Source organism: Pseudophryne corroboree, chromosome 8 (genome assembly GCF_028390025.1).
Source record: "Pseudophryne corroboree isolate aPseCor3 chromosome 8, aPseCor3.hap2, whole genome shotgun sequence".
Classification (NCBI taxonomy): Eukaryota; Metazoa; Chordata; class Amphibia; order Anura; family Myobatrachidae; genus Pseudophryne; species Pseudophryne corroboree.
The window spans coordinates 440,741,353-440,752,556 of NC_086451.1; the positions used below are offsets into that span (position 1 = coordinate 440,741,353).

Genomic DNA, 11,204 nt, shown 5'->3' on the forward strand with positions numbered 1-11,204 from the left:
AACTGACTTCACGTGTGGCAAGTTCAAAGGGCATCAGAACCTTGCACAACGTTGAAATCATTCTCCACTGCACTTGAGACAGGTGCATTCCACCTCCTATATCGTGCTCAATTGTATAGGCTTGAATGGCCTTTTGCTGCTCCTCCAACCTCTGAAGCATATAGAGGGTTGAATTCCACCTCGTTACCACTTCTTGCTTCAGATGATGGCAGGGCAGGTTCAGTAGTTTTTGGTGGTGCTCCAGTCTTCTGTACGTGGTGCCTGTACGCCGAAAGTGTCCCGCAATTTTTCTGGCCACCGACAGCATCTCTTGCACGCCCCTGTCGTTTTTTAAAAAATTCTGCACCACCAAATTCAAGGTATGTGCAAAACATGGGACGTGCTGGAATTTGCCCATATTTAATGCACACACAATATTGCTGGCGTTGTCCGATGCCACAAATCCACAGGAGAGTCCAATTGGGGTAAGCCATTCCGCGATGATCTTCCTCAGTTGCCGTAAGAGGTTTTCAGCTGTGTGCGTATTCTGGAAACCGGTGATACAAAGCGTAGCCTGCCTAGGAAAGAGTTGGCGTTTGCGAGATGCTGCTACTGGTGCCGCCGCTGCTGTTCTTGCGGCGGGAGTCCATACATCTACCCAGTGGGCTGTCACAGTCATATAGTCCTGACCCTGCCCTGCTCCACTTGTCCACATGTCCGTGGTTAAGTGGACATTGGGTACAGCTGCATTTTTTAGGACACTGGTGACTCTTTTTCTGAGGTCTGTGTACATTTTCGGTATCGCCTGCCTAGAGAAATGGAACCTAGATGGTATTTGGTACCGGGGACACAGTACCTCCAACAAGTCTCTAGTTGGCTCTGCAGTAATGATGGATACCGGAACCACGTTTCTCACCACCCAGGATGCCAAGGCCTCAGTTATCCGCTTTGCAGTAGGATGACTGCTGTGATATTTCATCTTCCTCGCAAAGGACTGTTGAACAGTCAATTGCTTACTGGAAGTAGTACAAGTGGGCTTACGACTTCCCCTCTGGGATGACCATCGACTCCCAGCGGCAACAACAGCAGCGCCAGCAGCAGTAGGCGTTACACGCAAGGATGCATCGGAGGAATCCCAGGCAGGAGAGGACTCGTCAGAATTGCCAGTGACATGGCCTGCAGGACTATTGGCATTCCTGGGGAAGGAGGAAATTGACACTGAGGGAGTTGGTGGGGTGGTTTGCGTGAGCTTGGTTACAAGAGGAAGGGATTTACTGGTCAGTGGACTGCTTCCGCTGTCACCCAAAGTTTTTGAACTTGTCACTGACTTATTATGAATGCGCTGCAGGTGACGTATAAGGGAGGATGTTCCGAGGTGGTTAACGTCCTTACCCCTACTTATTACAGCTTGACAAAGGGAACACACGGCTTGACAGCTGTTGTCCGCATTTCTGGTGAAATACCTCCACACCGAAGAGCTGATTTTTTTGGTATTTTCACCTGGCATGTCAACGGCCATATTCCTCCCACGGACAACAGGTGTCTCCCCGGGTGCCTGACTTAAACAAACCACCTCACCATCAGAATCCTCCTGGTCAATTTCCTCCCCAGCGCCAGCAACACCCATATCCTCCTCATCCTGGTGTACTTCAACACTGACATCTTCAATCTGACTATCAGGAACTGGACTGCGGGTGCTCCTTCCAGCACTTGCAGGGGGCGTGCAAATGGTGGAAGGCGCATGCTCTTCACGTCCAGTGTTGGGAAGGTCAGGCATCGCAACCGACACAATTGGACTCTCCTTGTGGATTTGGGATTTCGAAGAATGCACAGTTCTTTGCTGTGCTGCTTTTGCCAGCTTGAGTCTTTTCATTTTTCTAGCGAGAGGCTGAGTGCTTCCATCCTCATGTGAAGCTGAACCACTAGCCATGAACATAGGCCAGGGCCTCAGCCGTTCCTTGCCACTCCGTGTGGTAAATGGCATATTGGCAAGTTTACGCTTCTCCGACGACAATTTTATTTTAGGTTTTGGAGTCGTTTTTTTACTGATATTTGGTGTTTTGGATTTGACATGCTCTGTACTATGACATTGGGCATCGGCCTTGGCAGACGACGTTGCTGGCATTTCATCGTCTCGGCCATGACTAGTGGCAGCAGCTTCAGCACGAGGTGGAAGTGGATCTTGATCTTTCCCTAATTTTGGAACCTCAACATTTTTGTTCTCCATATTTTAATAGGCACAACTAAAAGGCACCTCAGGTAAACAATGGAGATGGATGGATTGGATACTAGTATACAATTATGGACGGGCTGCCGAGTGCCGACACAGAGGTAGCCACAGCCGTGAACTACCGCACTGTACTGTGTCTGCTGCTAATATATAGACTGGTTGATAAAGAGATAGTATACTCGTAACTAGTATGTATGTATAAAGAAAGAAAAAAAAACCACGGTTAGGTGGTATATACAATTATGGACGGGCTGCCGAGTGCCGACACAGAGGTAGCCACAGCCGTGAACTACCGCACTGTACTGTGTCTGCTGCTAATATATAGACTGGTTGATAAAGAGATAGTATACTCGTAACTAGTATGTATGTATAAAGAAAGAAAAAAAAACCACGGTTAGGTGGTATATACAATTATGGACGGGCTGCCGAGTGCCGACACAGAGGTAGCCACAGCCGTGAACTACCGCACTGTACTGTGTCTGCTGCTAATATAGACTGGTTGATAAAGAGATAGTATACTCGTAACTAGTATGTATGTATAAAGAAAGAAAAAAAAACCACGGTTAGGTGGTATATACAATTATGGACGGGCTGCCGAGTGCCGACACAGAGGTAGCCACAGCCGTGAACTACCGCACTGTACTGTGTCTGCTGCTAATATAGACTGGTTGATAAAGAGATAGTATACTCGTAACTAGTATGACTATAAAGAAAGAAAAAAAAACCACGGTTAGGTGGTATATACAATTATGGACGGGCTGCCGAGTGCCGACACAGAGGTAGCCACAGCCGTGAACTACCGCACTGTACTGTGTCTGCTGCTAATATAGACTGGTTGATAAAGAGATAGTATACTACTAATATTATATATACTGGTGGTCAGGTCACTGGTCACTAGTCACACTGGCAGTGGCACTCCTGCAGCAAAAGTGTGCACTGTTTAATTTTAATATAATATTATGTACTCCTGGCTCCTGCTATAACCTATAACTGGCACTGCAGTAGTGCTCCCCAGTCTCCCCCACAATTATAAGCTGTGTGAGCTGAGCAGTCAGACAGATATATAATATATATAGATGATGCAGCACACTGGCCTGAGCCTGAGCAGTGCACACAGATATGGTATGTGACTGACTGAGTCACTGTGTGTATCGCTTTTTTCAGGCAGAGAACGGATATATTAAATAAACTGCACTGTGTGTCTGGTGGTCACTCACTATATAATATATTATGTACTCCTGGCTCCTGCTATAACCTATAACTGGCACTGCAGTAGTGCTCCCCAGTCTCCCCCACAATTATAAGCTGTGTGAGCTGAGCAGTCAGACAGATATATATAATATTATATATAGATAATAGATGATGCAGCACACTGGCCTGAGCCTGAGCAGTGCACACAGATATGGTATGTGACTGAGTCACTGTGTGCTGTGTATCGCTTTTTTCAGGCAGAGAACGGATTATAAAGTAAACTGCACTGTCCTCACTAGTAAACTCTCTCCACTCAGTCTCTACACTTCTACAGTAACAGTACTCCTCCTAGTCAGCTCCAGTAAATCTCTCTCAGTCTCTTATAATCTAAATGGAGAGGACGCCAGCCACGTCCTCTCCCTATCAATCTCAATGCACGTGTGAAAATGGCGGCGACGCGCGGCTCCTTATATAGAATCCGAGTCTCGCGATAGAATCCGAGCCTCGCGAGAATCCGACAGCGTCATGATGACGTTCGGGCGCGCTCGGGTTAACCGAGCAAGGCGGGAAGATCCGAGTCGCTCGGACCCGTGAAAAAAAACATGAAGTTCTGGCGGGTTCGGATTCAGAGAAACCGAACCCGCTCATCTCTAGAGACCATCCCCAAACAATACATCACCCTTGTAAGGTAAGACCTCCATATGCTTTTTTGAGTCCGCATCACCCGTCCATTGGTGGATCCATAAATATCGTCTTGCAGAAATAGCCATGGCATTGGCTCTTAACCAAGTAATCCAATGTCTCTTTGAGCGTCCCTCATATATAAGACTGCGTCCTTAATATGAGCTAATGTTAACAAAATGGTATCCCTATCAAGGTTATCAAGGTCAGCTGACAGGGTATCTGTCCAAGCTGCTACTGCACTACATACCCATGCCGACGCAAATGCCGGTCTAAGTAAAGTACCAGTATTTGTATAAATAGACTTCAATGTAGTCTCCTGCCTGCGGTCCGCAGGATCCTTGAGGGCCGCCGTGTCAGGAGACGGCAGCGCCACCTTCTTGGACAGGCGTGTTAAAGCCTTGTCCACAGTGGGAAAGGATTCCCAACATACCCTGTCCTGCGTAGGGAAAGGGTACGCCATAAGAATCCTTTTGGGAATCTGCAGTTTTTTATCTGGAGTTTCCCAAGCTTTTTCACATAACTCGTTAAGTTCATGAGATGGAGGAAAGTTTACTACCTGTTTCTTCTCCTTAAACATGTGCACCCTCGTGTCGGGCACTGAGGGTTCATCAGTGACATGTAAAACATCTTTAATTGCAATAATCATGCACTGAATACACTTTGTCACACTAGGGTGCAATCTCGCTTCATCATAGTCGACACTGGAATCAGAGTCCGTGTCGGTATCTGTGTCCACTATTTGTGACAAGGGACGTTTCTGAGACCCCGACGGGCCCTGTGAGTCGGTGTAATCTGTGGATTGCCCCCCTGTCGACACCCTGGACTCTGCTTTGTCCAGTCTCTTATGTAATGATGTTACACTTGCATTTAACATATGCCACATATCCATCCAATCCTGAGTCGGCACCACCGACGGGGACACACCACTCATCTGCTCCACCTCCTCCTTGGATAAGCCTTCCGCTTCAGACATGCCGACACACGCGTACCGACACCCCACACACACAGGGATATAACTATAAGGGGACAATTCCCCAAACCAGGCCCTTTGGAGAGACAGAGAAAGAGTATGCCAGCACACACCCAGCGCCAAACTGACACTGGAATAAACCCAGATAGCGCTTTTATATGATATTACACTGATTTCCCCACTCACTGCGCCTGTAATGTGCCCCCCTCCTCCTTTTTCAGCCCTCTGAGTTCGTTCAGCAGGGGAGAGTCCGGGGAGCCAGCGTTCTCTGCAGCTTCTGTGGAGAAAATGGCGCTGGTTAGTGTTACACCCTATTATCTATGCTCACTGGGGTGAAGAGAAGATATTTCCAAATAGGCAAGGACCCTATGAATAGATATACCTGGTATGCTAGGTGTAAATATATGAATTGTTTATAATATGCATATCGTAATAAAAGTGTAACTATTTTAAGTATATAATATATAAATGGGGGATGCTGGAGGACGATATATATCCCTATGGGTATTGAACTAGGGGATTATATGAGTAAATTGGCACGAGCGGCGATAGAGAGACTAGTACAGAATCCCCTCGTGCTGTAAAAAGTGTGATCGCATGCGGGGGAGGACTTCAAGCAGCGCACAAGGATAATGTCAGTTAGAGACCGTTATCCCCCGGGAAGAGGAGAGCCGGAGCGGTGATGCAGACGGAGAGAGATGGGGTGAAAGGCTATATGCGGCCAGCTGAAGGGAGCTGAGTGACCGGCGGAGGAGGAGGCCAGAGAGCTGAGCTAGGGGAGCCACGGATACCGCTAACCTGATCCATCTCCCGGAGACTGATGAACGGAGGCAGGCGGGCGATGAGCTGTTGTGACGGAAATAACTCCAGCTGTAACCAGAGCTGCTAATGATGCTGCAGGTACGGGGGGAGCGATGCCCACTGCTGTTATAGCGCTGCCTATATTGTGAAACGCCCCTATCTGATAATTGCCCAATAAGGGACAAAAAGGGCAGCACCGCAATAGGAGCAAGACAAAGGGACTACCCTCCTGAGGGGGGGTCAATAATCCTATATATAATTACAGCCTTCAAATACATAGTGCAGCACAGTCAGAGGAGCAAGAGGAAAGGGACTACCCTTTTGGGGACCAGTAAGCCTGCCTACTAACAGCCGCACGTAGGTCCATAATACAGCCAGAACAGCAAGGACCAGGAAGGTAAATTCAAGAGCTTTATGTGATTTACATGGTTTTCACTAAGTAATACCCCCTACACAGCGATGGGAACTGAGGAGGAACTTTGATAACGGGCTGTAAGTGCCTATGGATGAGAGGCTATAGGGACGCGCAGCACTGCCCAGCCAGGTGAACCTGGAGATGTTGCATAGCTGGTACGGGGTATCGCTTTTACACAAGTGCCGATAGACCACAACTATACCCGTCTACCAGGATAAATATCCCCTCCAGTGACAGAGAAATTACCGAGATAAATATCCACTCAGTGACAGTAGAGGGAGTCACCGCACCCTTCACCTCCCCTCTACCTATTGAACTCATCTCTGTCAGGAAAATAGGGAAGGTAGAGTGGAACTCTGGGGAAGCAACCGTAGTATGTGATCAAACCCCTTGCCGTGGAATTAAGTGACACACTCAGGAGGAGAATATATATACATATATATATATAATTCTAGACTGGTATTATCCTCAGGATCCCATCATTGGCCAAGCGTGGCCCAACTATCATCACTGTACACTGGGCCCCAACTGTGCACCAACGTGTTACCTCAATTACTCCACCCAGAGAGACACAGAGACTGGAGTAATTGATTAGCGATAGTATTACACTAGGTAATACAATAAGTCTTAAGACTAATTACCTTATCAATTTTTCTACCTAACCAGTTATGTTGATTTTTTTTGTAATGCATGCAGGAGGAAGTGTATAGGAATTAGTATACATTAGCATATTAATATTTATAGAGTGTTAGTGTTGGTAACGGTAGAACATTTAAATAAAATGTAAATTCTGCTGTTGTGAAAATGCACTGTATTGCTGAACAATAAATACTTACCAGGACTACCGAACTCCGAACGAACACGTCATTAAGGGATCTGGAAGAAAAGAAAAAAACAAGCGGTGGTAAATGTAGGTAATAAGTTATTACTGAGTAAAGTGTATTGATATATACCCTTTCTTGGCTTTCCCAAGCAAGCCTATAATATCCATAACGCTTGCATACTCTCCAACTGTACCTTTTTAATAGGTACAGTACCTTTTTTTTATGGTCTGTACCGATTTTTGGCTCTCCAAACTTCCATTGAAAGTATAGGAAAAGGGACGTGGCCACGCCCCCTTTACCCGCGGACACGCACCTTTTTCGGATTTGTACCGATTTTTCTGTGTAAGATGTTGGAGGGCATGCGCTTGGGTGGAGGCACACATAGTCTACAGTATAGTACAACCCCATTACCATTAATGCCACTAAGTTGGGAGGGGTTACATTAGTGCTGAGGATCAAGCTCCGCCCCCTCCAGCGGCGGGCTTCGGTCCCGCTCTGTTTAACAAAAAATGGCGGGGGTTGTATTATTTACTGCCTCCGCAGCCTAATAATGTATATTGTACCATCCAAGAGGTTTATTGCTGCCCAGGGCGCCCCCCCTGCGCCCTGCACCCATATGTGCCTTTCTGTGTGTGTTGTCTGGGAGCAATGGCGCGCAGCGATACCGCTGCGCACTTACCTCAGTGAAGATCTGAAGTCTTCTGCCGCCTTGAAGTCTTCTTTTCTTCTCATACTCACCCGGCTTCTTTCTTCCAGCTCTGCGAGGAGGACGGTGGCGCGGCGACGGGACGAACCCCAGGGTGAGACCTGTGTTCCGACTCCCTCTGGAGCTAATGGTGTCCAGTAGCCTAAGAAGCAGAGCCTATCATTTAAGTAGGTCTGCTTCTCTCTCCTCAGTCCCACGATGCAGGGAGCCTGTTGCCAGCAGTGCTCCCTGAAAATAATAAACCTAACAAAATTCTTTTAAACAGAAAACTCAGGAGAGCTCCCTGTAATGCACCCAGTCTCCTCTGGGCACAGTATCAAACTGAGGTCTGGAGGAGGGGCATAGAGGGAGGAGCCAGTGCACACCCATTCTAAAAGTTCTTTATAGTGCCCATGTCTCCTGCGGAGCCCGTCTATACCCCATGGTTCTTACGGAGTCCCCAGCATCCTCTAGGACGTAAGAGAAATTTGTTTTAATGCTCGTTTTTATAAATTATTTTACCCTACTGATTAAGGGTAACCTTATGATGATGGCGTTGTATTTTTTACATTATTTCTTTAGACGGTTTGCTTCATTACTTTTTTGTACCTAGACAGGTGTTGATTGTTATGCTATTAGAGGGGGTATATATATAGACACATCCCAGTACACATTGAATGTATTCTCCTGAGGAAGCTGAATTTTATCATTACCAGAGAAACGCGTTGAGCTTATTGCCAAATACCTACCTGGATCCCACGCTATACATTGTATCCACTGGGACTCCGTCAACCATCCTGGCAATTATTTGGACGTCCATCCACTATTTGAACTTCACACTTCAGCATCATTCTGTTTCATCCCTGCAGATGTAAATGGACTTTCCCTAAGGCTGATGCAATCCAGTGATATCATTCTGTGTATCCGGTAAATATGATTGCTCTACAGTGACTGCACATTGGAAACTGCCTTAGCCAATAAGAAGCTGACAACTTACTACACGTATGAGTGGACTTGCAATAGTGATCCAATTTAGGGAGGTATTTGCATAATAGTTTGTTGCTAATAGCATCAATACGCTTCTACTCCTGCTGTTTTATTATGTATTGTATAAAATAAATTGTTATTATTTATATGAAGCAAACCTTTCTATATAATTATTACAGCCAGCGCTGGTACACCCCATTTCTCTTTCTCTCTATTGGAGGGTTTGACCACCCCAATACCAGCTGCTGCTGACTGCGCACTTACATATTTTTCTATATATTTGTACCTTCCATGGGGGCCTGGCTGTGGGGAAAAACTGAGAACCTCTCGTGGCATAGCGCCGGATCAAGAGATACCACGGCCTAGCGCTGATTTACCACACCTGCGGCGGAACAATGCAGAACAGTGCACGACACTGGGTATAATGCACAATATTGAGCGATCGATGCCGAATGATTGAGGAATGATGGGGGGTTGTGTGGACTAGCGCCCTCTGCGGCCCAGGACTGTGGCTTGCCTAACCGGATGTGTATGTGCGTAACAATGGGGCCTCGGCCTAACGCCGCACTGTGGTGGTACAGTGGGGTTTGGGGTGATGCAAGGGGACAAGGGTGATGGGAGCCTCACTGAGGGCTTTCCTGGTCCACCGACGTCCAGTCCCAACAGACGTTCCCCCCAGTGGCGTAACTACAAATTTTTCTCCCCCAAGCCAAAAAATTCTTCGGCGCCCCCCCCCCATACCCCCCATAATTGGCACTAGTAAAGGGACAAATAAAAAGGGTGTGTGGCTTCGTTGAAATGGGCGTGGCTTCGCGTAAAGGGGCGTGGCATTGCAGGAAAAGACTACCTTATACCCCAGTTTTGCAACCTGCACGCCCAGACGTTGGCCACCACAGGAAAGAAAAATAATCCTGATTCATGCCCCTTACATTATTTGTCATTTTTCCTCCTTATAGTAATGCCCAGTATACATTATGCCACATACTGCAATGGCCCTTAGACATTATGCCACACACAATAATGCACATGACACAATATGCCACACACCATAATGCCCCCGACACATTATGCCACACACCGTAATGCCTGTGACACATTATGACAGGAATCGCAATGCCCGTTATACATTATGCTACACACTGCAATGCCCCTGATACATTATAGCACATACAATGTCTGTGACACAGTATGACACACACCACAATGATCCTGAGACATTATACCACATACCACAATGCCCGTGATATAGTATACAACACACCGTAATGCCTGACACATTATGACACACACCGTAATGCCCATTACACATTAAGTTCTACAGTAAGGCTTCTAATTACTTTTAAATTACCTGCTCGTTGCCAGGGGTTTCATGCTCTTGGTTCCATGCACGGTGCCAGGGGTTTTCATGCTCAGGGTGTCATGCTCGTTGCCAGGGGTTTCATGCACTGGGTGTCATGCTCGTTGCCAGCGGTTTCATGCTCTTGGTTCCATGCACGGTGCCAGGGGTTTTCATGCTCAGGGTGTCATGCTCGTTGCCAGGGGTTTCATGCACTGGGTGTCATGCTCGTTGCCAGGGGTTTCATGCACTGGGTGCCATGCTCGTTGCCAGGGGTTTCATGCACTGGGTGTCATGCTCGTTGCTAGGGGGTAGTGCTTGTTGCTAGGGCCGTGCTCCCAGTGCCACATATGCCCCCAGTGCCAGATATTCCCCCACAGTGCCAGGTATATGCCCCCAGTGCCAGATATTCCCCCACAGTGCCAGGTACATGCCCCCAGTGCCAAATATACCCCCCCAGTGCCACATATGCCCCCAGTGCCAGATATTCCCCCACAGTGCCAGGTACATGCCCCCAGTGCCAAATATACCCCCCCCCAGTGCCACATATGCCCCCAGTGCCAGATATTCCCCCACAGTGCCAGGTATATGCCCCTAGTGCCAGATATTCCCCCACAGTGCCACATATGCCCCCTCAGTGCCTGCTCCCCCCAGTGCCAGATATTCCCCCACAGTGCCAGGTATATGCCCCCCCTGCTCCTTTGTGTTGGAGGGACACGGAACGCACAGCTCGCGCCTCTCCCGTGTCCCTCCTGGCTCTCCGGCCGGTCTAATAAAGGAAGTGCCGGTTCATGAGCCAATCAGAGCTCACGAACGGCACTTCCTTTATTAGACCGGCCGGAGAGCCAGGAGGGACACGGGAGAGGCGCGCGCTGTGCCCTCCGTGTCCTTCCAACACAGCAGCGGAGGGAGGAGACCACAGATTGATATGCGGACGCTCGTCCGCATGTCAATCTGTGCTAATTCAGTGGCGCCCCCGCAGCCCCTCGCCCCCAAGCCACCGCAAGGACTGCGGGGGCAGTAGTTACGCCACTGGTTCCCCTGTAGTGGAGTAGCAGCAACAACAGGAGCAACAGTAGCAGTCTCAGGAACAGCAGCAACA

General features: G+C 48.0%; 1 long non-coding RNA gene across 3 annotated transcripts; it reads left to right on the plus strand.

Annotated features, from left to right (window-relative positions):
* The first annotated feature begins 5,657 nt into the window (after positions 1-5,657).
* On the plus strand, positions 5,658-8,864 carry LOC134947942 (uncharacterized). Of its 3 annotated transcripts, XR_010182874.1 has the most exons (4): positions 5,658-5,954; positions 6,121-6,252; positions 7,110-7,180; positions 8,496-8,864. It is a non-coding gene; the product is annotated as an uncharacterized LOC134947942 (long non-coding RNA). The 3 variants fall into 3 exon arrangements; XR_010182872.1 differs by having other exon boundaries at positions 5,658-6,252; XR_010182873.1 differs by having other exon boundaries at positions 5,658-6,252; positions 8,649-8,864.
* The last annotated feature ends 2,340 nt before the right edge of the window (positions 8,865-11,204 follow it).